The 14,777-nt window shown below is 39.5% G+C and overlaps 1 non-coding gene across 1 annotated transcript; it reads right to left on the bottom strand.

The window, feature by feature from the left end:
* Positions 1–13,215: 13,215 nt before the first annotated feature.
* Positions 13,216–13,297, bottom strand: trnas-uga (transfer RNA serine (anticodon UGA)). The gene has a single exon. It is a non-coding gene; the product is annotated as a tRNA-Ser (tRNA).
* Between the last annotated feature and the right edge of the window lie 1,480 nt (positions 13,298–14,777).

Raw genomic sequence — 14,777 nt, 5'->3', positions numbered from 1 at the left:
TATTTCAGGAAAGCTATTCTCTCTCACTCAAATGTATTCATAGTCGTAACATATAATATAACTCTTAACATACCATATATAGGGTCGCGGTTGATGTCTTTTCCTGTAACAAGATGATACAAAAAAATCTTAAAGAATTAGGCATATCAAAGTGATTTATCAAGCAAATTATCAAGCTCTCTGATGAAAGTATGAAAATATTTTCAGGTATAAAACAGAAGCTAGTAGCTTGTTGCTTTCTATTTTCTCATATTTATAAAACTCTAATCATTTTATCCTGTAACTCACTGTATTTCAATATAGGCATTTGTTTATGAATAAAAGGGAAAAAATCAGTCACTGTATGTGAAAAAGTTTCAGTTTCCTGAAGACTCCAAAAGCAAAACTCATGAATAAAAGTCACATTACGCTCACATAAAAGTATCAGAGTATGTCTGAGAGATATGGTCTCCACGTCTCAGACTCTGACCACATGACTTACAGTGTCCAGAGCCTGTTCAGAGAAAGAATCATGAAAACAGCTGTAAAAAGGGGAACTCACGTTTACTGAGCATGTAGTAGACACAGACCATGAGGACACATACTAACATGACACCTCCTCCTACTGCTCCTCCAATGATGGACACATTTTCATGAGAACTATCAGCTGAAGCAGCATCTGTAGAAATGTAACAGTCTCAGATTGACTTTGATCCTTAGAGTGAATGCATTCATCACGTCTCGAAACATGACTTGCTCATAACAGTTAATGTGTACATGGCCATAAAGGCACTTACCAAAACCAGCAATCGAAACAAGCACTCACTGGGTACTGAGGCGTTACAGGAACTTAACAAAAGACGCTTTCATTCGTACTAAAGAACTCCTGTGCTACAAAAATCAGATCCATACATTCTGCATTGTACATTTCCGTTCACACTGTCACAAGTAACAATGATCTGATAAAAACTCACAGAGATACAGCTCCTTGAATGCAATAGGACAGTGAATGTCAATGCTGTAATTCAGCTGACAGCGATAGAGTCCCAGGTCAGACTGTTGGACCTTATGAATGATTATGGAGAAGTTTCCTGATTCAGAGAGACTGGTGAATGTTTTAATACGTCCACCCTTTAGGTCCCAGGACTTCATTTCTCCTTTCAAAGAGATCTCCAGCAGGTTGTGTTGTGTTGTGTTGATGTGACTCCACACTACAGCTATATCTGCAGTCTTGTCAGAGCCAAGGAGGACTGGCTCAAAATAACATGGCAGCAGAACATCAGAGAGCAGCTCTGTGGTTTGATTTTTGACACGTTGTTTTCTATGTGCTCTCACACCTGTCAAAACCACAGCAAGAGTTGATCACTTCCATTCATCTCAATGATCACCATAATGATTCAGTTTCAAATAGAAAGTTGTCAGATGCATCTTTCAGAGTTTTGCACTGCCCGTTTGCATATAAAGGCAAAAAAGAATTGCTTTAACTGCTCTCCCTGCTCCCTTTGTTAAATGTGAAGAGTGTGTTTGTGTGGTGTGTGTGTGTGTGTGTGTGTGTGTGTGTGTGTATCTGAAAATGTCAGTGAGAAACAATGTGGAACATACTGATGTTTATCTCCTGGTGGGCGACGCTGCAGTTGGTTTTACTGAAGAGTTCACAGCGGTAAACACCTTCATCAGATGGTTGAACCCTCTGGAGGAGGATGGAGAAGTTTCCAGAACCAGAATGTTTGTAGAATGTCTTAGTACGTCTGCATTTATTGTTCTGGACTCTTACTCCATACGGCAGACTGATCTTCGCCAGACTGATGGTTGTGTTCTGAGACCACACAACAGCTCCATCTGAAGTTGCATCAAATCCATGGAGCCCTGACTCAAAGTGACATGGTAGGAGAATATCAGACTCCATCTCAGTGGTTAAACTGGTGCTGGTGACCAGCTTTATTCCACACTCACTTCCTCCTGCAACAAGACAATGCAATCACCAACAATATGCATTTTAAAATGTAATGTAATGGAGGGTTAACACATGAATTATTTAAGTCTTGGAAAGAAATTATGCAAGCAGCTAAATGAGATACAGATGTTTAGTTTGTGGAGAGAAAGTACAAATGAAATGTTGTTAATGTTGTTAACATAATGGAATGTTACATCTTGTTCTGGATTCCCACAACAGTGGGGGACAGTAAAATCACATTAACCTGTTTTATCAGACATGTTTCCAGAGTCACTTACCACAAAGATAAGGTAAAGAAGAAAACAGCCACACAGCCCAGGGTTTGAATCTGTCCAAAAGCATTTTATGACAGTTAATCTCTCTGTGGTGGATGAAACACATTCGGCACATCACAATGCTAAATGTGTTTTAAGACCTACTGGGGGATGTGGTCTGTGTGGGGTTTTTGTCACTTCCTGTATCTAAACCAGCACAAGTGTCACTGAATACTGTAAACAGTTTAACACTCCAAACATAGCAGCTATGCCCCAGAGTCCGATTATCAAGAAATATTTAACCACGAAAACTACCACTGATGGCAGAACAACATTTTTCAATTGATTTTAATTTTATAAATCTGTAAATAATCAGTAAGAACTGACATCCAGTAAAAAGTGTCCAAAAACTTGTGAAAATGTTTTTTAAGGACTACAAACTGATCAGTTTGACTTTAATTTGATCATTTGATATTTGATCGCTATTAGTTGAGTTCATTCATCTGGCTGAAATATTTGTTGATCTGTAATGAGAGCAAATACTTTTTTTTCCAAAAACAATCAAAAATCAAAAATATCTGCTTACCCTCAGTCTGACACACAGACCACAGTTCACCACCTCCTTATAATGCACTGTCTTACTGTATTACTGTGCTTTTCAACAGAGTTACAGTTGCACTGAAATGCAATATCAAACTTCTGATGGTCAAAACATCTTAACTGTGTTATTTTTTTTTTTAAATGAATACTACTGAATGATGTATTGAAGAGTAATGGTTTGATTGGTGAGTGTGTATTCAATGGTTTGATTGGTGAGTGTATATTCAGTCAGTGACCAGCGGTCAGTGGAATACTAAATGGACAAATGGAGTTGGTTGAATGTGGTCACTATGAAATATTTATATCTCAGCTGTGACTGGAAGAATGATCTCACTGGGATTGAGTGTGAATTGTCATCAATATTTAATAAAGATCTTCAGTTTCAGTTGTTGAGTGTGGATTACTCTGGGGGGACTCACCCACCTTTCATTCTCCCCATGAGTCACTGCTAAAACTGAATGGACATGGACTGACATCTTCTAATACTCCATACAGTGAACCTGTGATTCAGGTGACTGTAAACTGTGGGGAATCTGTAAGAATGCCAAGTAAATGAACCAGGAAGAAAGACGTCCATATGAAAAAAACTTGCTTACATACAGAAATGAAGATAAGAAACACACTGGTCTCAGACATGACTTGTATTGTTCATTACAGCTTCTTGTGCTACATTCAGGCATTTCCATTACATTTCCACATATTCATTTGACAGATGCTTCAATTCAACGCCACTTAAACAATGAATACACACAACATGAGCATAGCTAAGCTAAACATGAAACAACAGACAGCCCTGGAAAAGAAGTGCTACAGTTATGAGTGTGGTTGTGTGGATGCAACAATGTAGAAAACCTAAAAACCACAAATAAACTGTACATAGCAGATTGCAACATTGTTCTATAGCAAGGACCTAACTAATCATGGCTATTTAATAACTCAAAATTAATTATAACAATAAATAACTTGTAAATCCTACTACTGTCAATGAAAGCACTGATATATGGTCGATCGCATTCAGAAAAAGGCTGACAAAAACAAAAGAGCTGGTCCACAAACATCACTGTCACAGGCACATGAGAGTCAGGCAGCTGTTCTACCCTGGGTGGGGTGCTTTATTTCAAACACTGCACAAGGATTAAAACACATGAGTGATATACTTGTTGTAGACCAAGTGCTTTGGATGGTTGTCTTAACATGTACAGTGGGTTCCTGTGTTATGCTGGGTCTTTGAGGGTGGTTAGCAGCTCTGGAGGTCGCAGACAAAGGTGCTCATGGTGACTAGTCAGATGGGGTCTCAAACTTGGGCCTCCTGAGTGTCAGGTGAGGGCTCTTTCCCCGGGCTGCCCAGCAGGTGGCGCATTCGACAGGAGGCAGCTGAGTCCAAGTCTGGGGAAGAGAAAAGACATATATGAGCTTCCTCTGTCATCTGTTCTTACCTCTTACGAAACTCGCTCTTTTGGCAAGAACATTATGAACTTCAGGTGTGGAAGTTCAGGATTTCCCTCAAAAACACCATGTGCCTTTGATGATGCTGTGACAAGCTTTTGTTGTTGTGACAGGGATCATGTGCTTTTGTTGTGGCTGTGTTTGGCTGAGTGGTCACTCTCTCTGGGTCTGGTGCTGAAGATTCACCAATTGGCTGAGGTGCATCTGCCACATCACAAAACGTTATCCATGATAGTCATATGTTTGAAATATAAATGGTTTATATCTTTTTGCAATACTGTGATGCAGTTAACCGGATTAATGTGGCCATTTCATCCACTAGTAATAAATGGGAACCTCACTTGAACTTCATCTCATGTTTACATCTGAATTAATCATTGTTGTATGTATGAATCCTGATTTATCCCTGTATGACCGTCTAATATATTGGACTGACAGTCACTATAACCTCAGCTTGTGCAGGGATCATTTGTCAGTGAATCTGAAGGAAAGACATAAAACTGGAGACCAAAGAGTATCCTAATGGCACTACAGATGAAGTTATACAAATGCATACAGAAGGAAAAACATACAAGACAATATGTAAGACTTCACGTATCTCTGTGAGCACTGCTGGTTCAATAATCAAGAACTGGAGCCAATCTCAAAACAAATGTGTGTCTGTATCATTTCTATTTCAGCAACATATGGAAACATTTGGAGGGGCTGAATCATTTGCAACATGCTGTATGTTTAACAGCATTCACCATTGAAAAACAGCAACATTTTCTACTTGTGAGAAGCGAACATCTCTGTCATGTTGGGTCCCACACAGCATCTTTGAAATATCAATATTATAATGCAAATCATGTCATTTGACTGAAATATGTGAAGTGGTTTTGTAGTTTGTTTTACCATTTTCTGCTCCTGTACAGCTGTGAATCTATGGGTGGTTTGAGCCGGTGAACATCCAGTGTAGATCATGGTATAAGAGAAAAAGAAAAGGAAATTAGCCTGCTTCCCACAAATGCTAAAATGTTTTCCCAGGGGTCTAGCCTCAAGCCCCAAGATTTGACTCAGTGGTTAAACTGCATTTATACTGAACAGTCAAAATGATGAAAAGATTAATCACTGCTCCCTCTACTGGTGCCTTCTGCTTCACTGAGCTCTATGTCAGTTTCTGTTACAGGTAAAAAAGATCAAGATGGACATCAGTGGTGTTCAGAATTGGCAAAAATAAAAGTAGAAGTACTCTTGCTTTAAAGAAAAAAAAACTCTGAGTAGAGCTAAAATATCCCTCCTGACAAATAATTAGGGGTAAAATAGTCACTCACAATTTACAAAAAGAGTTGTCAGTTTAACTCTATTTGGAGTACTTTTTTCTAGCAAGAGTACTTCTACTTTTACTTTTGCCACCTCTGGTGGTGTTCACTGTTGGAACTGTGTGTGACTTACAGACAGCTTGACAGATAAATGCAGATGTAGTGATAGAACTAAACACAATATTAAACAAAGTAATGTACTGTACTCAATGTCTCAGAAAAAAACTCACTGTCATGTAGACATGTAGATATGTGGTGATTTTACTGTGCTTTAAATTATAATGTAATGCTTCATCTACCACATATATGGTCAGGGTTGATGTCTTTTCCTGTAACAAGATGATACACAAAATCTTACAGAATGTCAGAGTGATTAATCAACCAACTTATCAGGCCAAAATTCATGAATAAAAGCCATTAATAAAAGCCATATTATGTTTGCTTAAAGGCATCAGACTATGTTAAAAACACTTGTTGTCCCTGTCTTACACCCTATTCACATAACATAGAGTGTCCAGAGCCTGTTCAGCGAAAGAATAATGAAGACAATCGTAAAATGTGCACTCAGGTTTACTGAGCACATAGCAGACACAGACCACGAGGACACATATTAGCATGACACCTCCCTATGTTCCATCGCTGATGAAGCAGTTATGATGAGAAAGATCAGGTGAAGCAACATCTGTACAGATGTAACAATAGTATCCAATTGTTTCTGACCCTTTCAATGATTGCATTCCTTTTGTCTTAAAACATTTCTTGCAGGCACTTAGCAAAAGCCAATTTCATTTGTACTAAAAGTACATGAAAAGTCACCTCCAGGTGCTCTGCATTGTACATTCCTGTTCACATTGTTACAAGTAATAATGATCTGATAAAAACTCACAGCGATACAGCTCCCTGATTGCAATAGAGCTGTTAATGCCATTATACAGCTGACGGCTATACAGTCCCATGTCACACTGTTGGACTGTATGGAGGAGAATAGAGAAGTTTCCAGGTACATCTACCTTTAATGTCCCAATGTCCTTTATATGTCCGTTTTTAAGGTTCCAAGGCCTAACCTCACCACTCAGAGTGATCTCCAGTAAGTTGGTTTGTGGTGCGTTGATCTGACTCCACACTACAGCTATATCTGCAGTCTTGTCAGAGCCAAGGAGGACTGGCTCAAAATAACATGGCAGCAGAACATCAGAGAGCAGCTCTGTGGTTTGACTGATGTTATATATACGTTCTCCTCTACACACAGCCAAACCTGTGAAAACCAAATAGAACTTGTGACAAACACATTTAATATAGAATCCACAGGTCTTACATCACAAGATTAATGTTCGGTAGATTGTGGTCAACAGCAATGTTGCATAAAACTTTACACATTATCTAAACTAATTTCCAGACTTTCAAGAAACTAGGAAAAGCAAGATAAAAAAACGATACACGTAAAAACGATACATTCCACGATGAACCCCAGCATGTGTTAGCTGTATTGCATCTAGAGACTTTAAGGAAATGAATGAAATAAAGGAGTGTGGGGCTTAGCAGAATGTTTTCTCTGACGTTAAGGTCAGAAGAGACACAAACGAAACATCCTGTGTGAAAGGAGTGGCTCCTCTCCTCTCCTCTTCCTCTTCATTTGTATCATCACTGAGTCTCAGTAACAGAACACTACTACCAAAACACATCTCTGTACCTTTTTATTATGTCACCAACAAACACAAATGCCCAACAAGAGTAAAATTAAAACAGCAACAAAAAACAAAACAAAACAAAGGATTGATCAATACAACGATCTGCTTTACTAAAGCATTACAAATACTTATTTTGTTTGGCTCCACATTTACCATCTAGCCACTTAACTTTGACAGACTATAACATAACAGTAGTGAGATGACCATAATAAAACAGCCATGACATAGCATTTTCTCATCAGCCCCATTAAAAAGAAAACAAAACAAAAGACATTTTATCACTACTTCTGTCACTACTATTGCAAGTACGATGACTATTACTGCTGCGGTTACTTTTCTGCGTATTACTCTAATTCCTTTGGTTTTCTAAGAAAATTGCACATTGGATGGGACATTGTGTGTGAGCTAAAAACTTCCTCTTTAAATTTAAAAGACAACTCAGCTTACGCTGGTATTTTGGGAAATTACTACTTTCTTGCTTCACTAACCAGGCCAACAAAAATGAAGAAAGTCCCTAAAGAGGAACAGTGTTGAATGTTTTGTCGTGTTTCATTCGTCTGTGGTCAGTGGTGGACGGTAATGAAATAAATGTAATCCGTTACTGTACTTAAGTACCTTTTTCAAGTCGCTATACTTTATTAAAGTATTTCCATTTTGGGGGACTTTTTACTTTAACTCCACTACATTTCAAAGTAATGTACCTTACTTTGGACTCCACTACAATATGCGACATCTGATGTTACTTCTTACTTATGAGTGGGGGTTGGGGGGAACGACTGTCCAAATTGAAGCACAGCAAGCATACCAATCAGGGTACAGCGCACGCTTTAATTGGTGAATTTGCTTTGACCCATTGCATCAGTTGTGTTGCACCGAACGTGACGCGAAATATACGAGAAACGGGAATGCATAAGAAGCCGATGACAGGAGATGAATTGGCAGAGTTAACTGAGGCGAAACTGAGAGTGACGCAAAATGGGTGAAACGGGTTAGCTTGAGTTCAAAAAATGTTCAACTCGAGCGAAAATTTCGTCTGCCAAAAGCCAATCGCCTTTCGTCTGCCAAAAGCCAATCGCAAGTAGGGCTGGAAGCCACGCCCCCTTTCCAAAAATATCTTCGGTGAAGGTGGAGGACAAGTTGATCATGGCGGTGTGCTGGCTAGCAAGATTGATAGCAGCTTTGGTGTAATCAAAAATGCCTGCTGTGACATGGCGTGAAACTCGCTTGTTGATTTTTCATGAAATGATCAAACCCAGGAGGAAAGCGAGTACAACAGCCTATAATGTAGTTGAGCACCTGGAAAAATAACGGAAAGTTCTGAATATCAGTCACCTAAAAGTCATTTGTCGTCAACACCCATGGCCTTATTTGAATAAATTTTTTGAAGTGGTGGAACAAAAAGTAAGACTCGTTCATTTTCAAGTGCCTTCTCTGCCTGCCTCATTCACACAAGATTTCTCCCTTCAAGATTTCTTCCTTCATTTCCATTAGCTAGCTAGCTGTCATATTGTGATTTGGTAAGCAAATCTTGGACTTGGACCTGGGCAAATAAAAATCTATTTTTGACTATGGCCACTGCATGACAGCTATTACTCTACTCTTAACTGCATTATTAGGACATATTTCACATAGTATTCTAAGAACATTTATTGCGCAAAACTGCAATAATAAATAGAAATAAATACAAAACATTTTCTCAAGTAACTTCCAATTTATATGTGTGTGTGAAGCCTAAATTTAAGAGAAATAGCCTCACTTACAGGCCTACTATTATACTGGAAACTCAAACTGGTTATATAAGCACGCCAAAAACATGCATAACGTTACTTGGACAAGAAAAGATACTTTGACACACCTATTATGACCTACAGACAGCAAGGTGAAGCCTGAGGTCAAAGCACTGCAATCTTATCCAGTCATTACGTGCCACTGCTTAGACAACCTTTGCGCCATTGTCAGCGGGTATGCATACCTGCGACTCTTCTTTAAGCCCCCATGATTCCAGCGCTTCCCTCAGGCCTTTGGCTATCAATTCTCCAGTGTGGTCATCAGGGAAATATGAAGTCTGCACTACCACTTGTCGTTTATGAGGTGGACGGTCAGACTTATATGTAAGGCTCCATGGTACGACTTGACCACAAGTCAGTGGTAGTTGCATAGTGTTTAAGTTTAGTGATTTCTTTCTCCACTTGCTCAAGGACATTGCTACATGCAGAATATATCTTATCCCTACCTGTCTCTGGAGTTATGTCAAGTCGAGATGCAGGGTCCAGCATGCTCAAGTCCCTCTGGAGTTGGGAGTCGAGTTGAAAAGACCTCGAAAACTAGATTGTAGGCTATGTACTTTCAGGGCTCGGAGGATGGGAGACCAGTGCGGCAGCCTCGGTGCAGTGGGTAAGCATCCAGACAAGATCTAGCTAAGATATACATACGATAGCATATGAGTATAACAGAACCCAGAATGATACAGACAGACCCATGAGACATACAGTTCACATAACAACAAACACAGATCAACACAGACAACCCATGGGACACACACGTAGGACAGACAGATGGCCATACCAGACCTACCGTCATAAACAGTAGGTTAGTGTGAGCCATTCCACACCTAGCCAGCATGTTAATCAAGTGCCTTTTTGGTCTGAAAGATATGGTACCATTTGGATATTGATTTGCCGGTGTCCACCAGTACTGCTGTGGGGGTATCCAGTAGCACTGGAAAAGATCCTTTAAATTTTGCTTCGTGGAGCTTCAGCACGCCTATGGTCTGAACCATTACTTCATTACCAATATTCAGCTTATATTGGCATTTCAGATCAAATTGGTTTTTGTCATCCTTTTAATGCTGGAAGGCTAATGTTTTAAAATGGTCATTTTGAAGAGTCACAGACATAAGTTTCAGACATTAGGTTAAAATGTCTCTGAGGGACTCGAAAGTGCCCTCGCCAGGAGGCACAGGAAGGTAGTAGGGGAGGGGCATGGGTCTCCCCATGCAGATCTCGAACGGAGATGTGCTTAAAATTTTTACTGGTGTACATCACGTTCCCAGGAGAACGATCGGCAAATGCTGAAACCGACCTCCCCCAGCGGTCGCACAATTTGGCTTTCAAACGCAATTTCAATTCTCGGTTCCGATTCTCAACTTGTCCGTGGAGAATAAGCGATGTGAAACTTCTGCTTGGCACTGAGTTGCTGCATTGCTTCTTTCATGATTGTGGAGACTCCATTGGATTTCAGGTCCAATGCCTTAACCTGTCAGCTATACAAATTACATCCCATATCTGATAATAATACTAGGATCAATACTGGGTCATGTTATTTTTTTTATAGTATTGGGTTTTTGCTTCATGTTACACTCATCACTCTCTAAAAAGCATTAAGACAAAAAAATGTGTTCCCCCACCTCCATGAAGGCTGTTGTGCAACAAAGAGGTAAAAGTCACATAAAGCTAAGTCCGTGCAGGTGCTCAAATTTAGAAAGGGGCACATGGATCAAAATGTTAGAGCACCAACTTCAGCATAACCTGCCAAACTACAGCAAACAATATTCAAAGAGAATGTAAAATGGAATCTTATAACAAACTGCATCATCCTTTATGATTACACCTTAGTAGAGTTTGGCTTTTATCAAAATGTATTATTGCAGTTGTTATTTGAAGTTGACTCAGTGGCAGACTACTAGTGGCAGGCTGTTAGAGGACATGATCAGCTGGTGGACCTGGACATTGCTGTTTCTTGTCGGGGTCTGCCAGGGCTGTAAGCACACAAGAATGCATACGAGAAAGCACTGTTGTGCACAGAGCAGTCCCAGATCAGTTAGTTAAGGCTAGGAATGTGTAAGGTTGTTCAGTTATGAATATGTACTGTATATGTAATATATAATGAAGCAAATACAAAACAATAATATATTTTAGCTGTGGTTTATTATTGAAATAGATTCAAAATACGTAATAATACTAATAACAAATAACACGTTATGGAATGCATTTTATCACTAAACACATGCTGTCCAAACTAGCAAAACGATCAGAGAACTAACTAGCCTAAAATGTGACCTTCACAATCAGACCCATTATATTGCTGGCGGGCTACTATGCTGCTGCACAATTTCCCGGTGAAGTGTAATACTACAGGCCTAAATATAACGTGACAACAAGCAACCAGGTGAGAGACCACCTGACCTCTTTTAAACACAAATGAAACTCGCCATCTCTCAAGGTTGCGGAGTAGTCGCCCCTTTATGAAGTGCGCAAATAGCTCACTTGTGTCACGTCAGATATTACAACGGTTCAGATTTTAATATAAACCAGCGGTTATGGAGAACAAGAAATTAATTTCTTTCCTGTTTGCCAGTGTTAGTGACTGCTGTTTCTTCAAATTCACTGGCACACTTGAGCTGGTGGTTGTGCGCTTAATTTCTATTGGCTAATGGGCCCTTCATTCAAAGAGGGAGAGGAATGTGCAAACAGATAACATAAGAAACCCATGGCTACCAGAAGCTTCAATCTTCAGATTATGGATGGCAGCTCATAGTTTATGGTACCTTATAGTTTAAATATCATTAATTGTTAATATTCTTCTCGATAAAGGTCATGAGCAGGCAACAAACAAACAAACAAAACGCCTTGCCAAAAAGGGCACCATGGCCATCGAGGGGAAAAGGAGCAGGTGCTTGAGCACCTAAAGCTCCCCCCTCTGCAAGTGCCTGGCCAGCAGTTGATATAAAGTGAGGATACTGGTTTACACAGGTTACAGCCACATCTTTCAAGTGGCTGCTACTTGTTCATTGTGATTGAGTGGAGCTGTAGCTTTTTTGCTGTCTTAAGTTTCATTGTCATCTTGTCAGCTGGATGTTCACTGATAGTTGCCAAGCTGCAGAGCCTGTCACCTGAATCAGGGTTCACATGCTGATTCAAATGATATTCATCAGTTTTGATTTTTTTTTTTTTTTGCACAGTGAAAGGCTCTGATGTCATCCAGTGATGACAGAGCGTTTGGAATGATACACAGGTTTGATTGTATATGTTTGACCACCAGAAATGGGGTTTGGTTAATGATACATCATTTTTAGGCGATGCAACTTATAACTTCTCCCAAAAGTTTTCTTCTGCTACAGACAAAGCCACACTCTGATGACAAGTGTTTATTGTCTTCTTTCACAACTCAAACACCATGAAAAACTGAAATAAATAAATATTACATTTTATAAACCCAAGCAAATTACCAGTAGAAAATGAGTCTAATAATTAATAACTATTTCTTAGTGAAATCTCTTTAGTGTCCATAAGGATTTAGTTGGCCACATAGCCTACCTTCTAAAACTAACATAAACGTCTTCTTGAAACTTTTATTTACATTTATTTGTAAAACAATAAATGAATTGCGTAAAAATGAATTACGATCAATCACATACCCTGTGCGCCTTCTGACCAGAAATTTCGGAGTCATTACAATCTTTTCATTTGACACCGATACTCTTCATTGGCGAAAACACCTTATTCCTTGTTTAGCTCCTGATGGTTCTGGCAATCTATGTATTTCCTCTCCAATTAGTCAGCTTGATTACATGACCACGCTATGTTGTCTGTTCAACGTAACTCACTGGTTTGAACAGCAGGTGTTGTTATGACCCGAGACATTGAGAAACCAAAAGTTATATTTTCGAAACATTGTTTACATATCATAATAAACAAGCTGTTTTCTCTGGAAAGGTATTTTAGAATATTAAGAAACTAACGCATTTTCATGCAACAGCTACACAACTGTTATACTGGTTAAGAGCTGCTGCTGGGATTTACTCTTACTTTTTGCTAAGAGTTGCTCTGAGAGGTTTAATAACATTCTTAGCCTCAGTTAAGTATGGGTTTGTTTTAGTAAACAATTTCTAGGAGTAATTTGCAGTGGATTTTACCATGCATGCCTTTGGCCATGTGAAGAAACCCATGCAAACAGGGGGCACACATGCATAAGTAACGGATTAACAAAGCTTGCGCTGCGAGCAGGGTTCGAACCTGCGCGGGGAAACCCCATTGGATTTCAAGTCCAACGCCTTAACCTCTCGGCCATCGCAGCTACATTCACCTGTGTAGTATTATTTAAAGTATGGATCTTCCACTTTGTTTTATTATCAGCACCCTCTGAAAAAAGTAAAGTCAAAACAGAGTGTATCCCCCTTGCCACATACAGGTAAAATTCACATAAAGCTAAACTGAAACTTAATACTTTCATGAACTATTCACCATCAGTTTTAACTATAGCACTCTGTGCAGAGTCAAAATCAGAGTGTAAAAAAAAATACACAACATTCATCTAATCAGGGTATAGACTTCCTCGTAGAGACAGAACTTTATATGTACAATGTAGTTTGCCATGCTGTTGGGTTTGGACAGTACCTTGTTCAGATTACATAAGAGCTCTTTTGATATTTTGCCAAGCCACCCGATAGTGAAACATGCAAGTATTGGATAAAACTCTCCTCTCGACATGAAGGCTGAAGTTATGCCTCTTACAGACCAAAGCGCAACACATGACCAGCACGAAAGCAGCAGGAGGGGTGATGCAGCTTCTGATTGGATCATCTCTGGGTCAGACATCTGAGTTTACAGAGTTGGGCTAGACCTTTATCAGAAGGTTTACATCAGCCATTTCAGGTGTACTGTTTGAACAACATGGCCAGGTTCAGAGGCTTCCAGTTTCTGCTTTTTTTTATCTTCATATCCAAAGCTTCAGGGTTCTGGAAACTATCATGGGATGACTTAGGGTCTGTGGCCTGCGGTCTGAAGCTGATGGTTTTCAGATTCACTTTGGAGTACACTGCCATCATTAATGTCATTCTTTAAAAGGCCAGGGGGAAATACAGACCTTAAATTTTCAGTTCCTCCATGCCTAATGACACTGATGCTCTCTTCAGCGTGTGTTTCAGTATTCTTTATATCAGCGTTGATCAGAGGTGCCAGAACAGGCAGCAGGTGATCTGGATCTTCAGACAATATATTCTCCTTCTTCTTAAACAGATTTCTGGTGGCTTGGGAGAGGTTTATGGTGACAGTGCTGAGGAGGGCCTGTTTGCCACTCTGTGTTCTCTGTTAGCTCTATAACTTATGATAGAAAGTGAGAGAAAAAGAGAGAGAGAGTGATCGGACGATCAGTGCATTATTCATGTACAGTTAAGAGTTAAGAGTGGCTGTTTTGAGACCATTTCGCGTTTAAACTGTTGCCACTACTGCCACTACCACTACCTTTAAACTGAAATGTCAAGAGAGGTTGAACTCCATGTGTATCTCACTATGTGACCCTTCCTCAGTTCCATCTAGGTGTTGTCTTGCACACCTGCCACATCTGCTGACAGGTTTGTTTTAGCAGAGGTATCATTAACAGGTGTTTCTTGTGAAGGCTCAGAAAATCACTCTTTAATCTTCCCCTGACTAGATGTGAGGTGTCAAACTGAAATGAATTATTTAATACTGCTATTACCACTAGTAATGATGATAACTGAACATTTTTGTTGTCATTGTTATCATCAATCAGCGTTTTCATCATCATCATCATAAAC

This window comes from Chanos chanos, chromosome 15, assembly GCF_902362185.1.
Source record: "Chanos chanos chromosome 15, fChaCha1.1, whole genome shotgun sequence".
Lineage (NCBI taxonomy): Eukaryota > Metazoa > Chordata > Actinopteri > Gonorynchiformes > Chanidae > Chanos > Chanos chanos.
The sequence above is the reverse complement of the archived record's forward strand: the minus strand, read 5'-3'. Positions and strand labels throughout refer to the sequence as shown.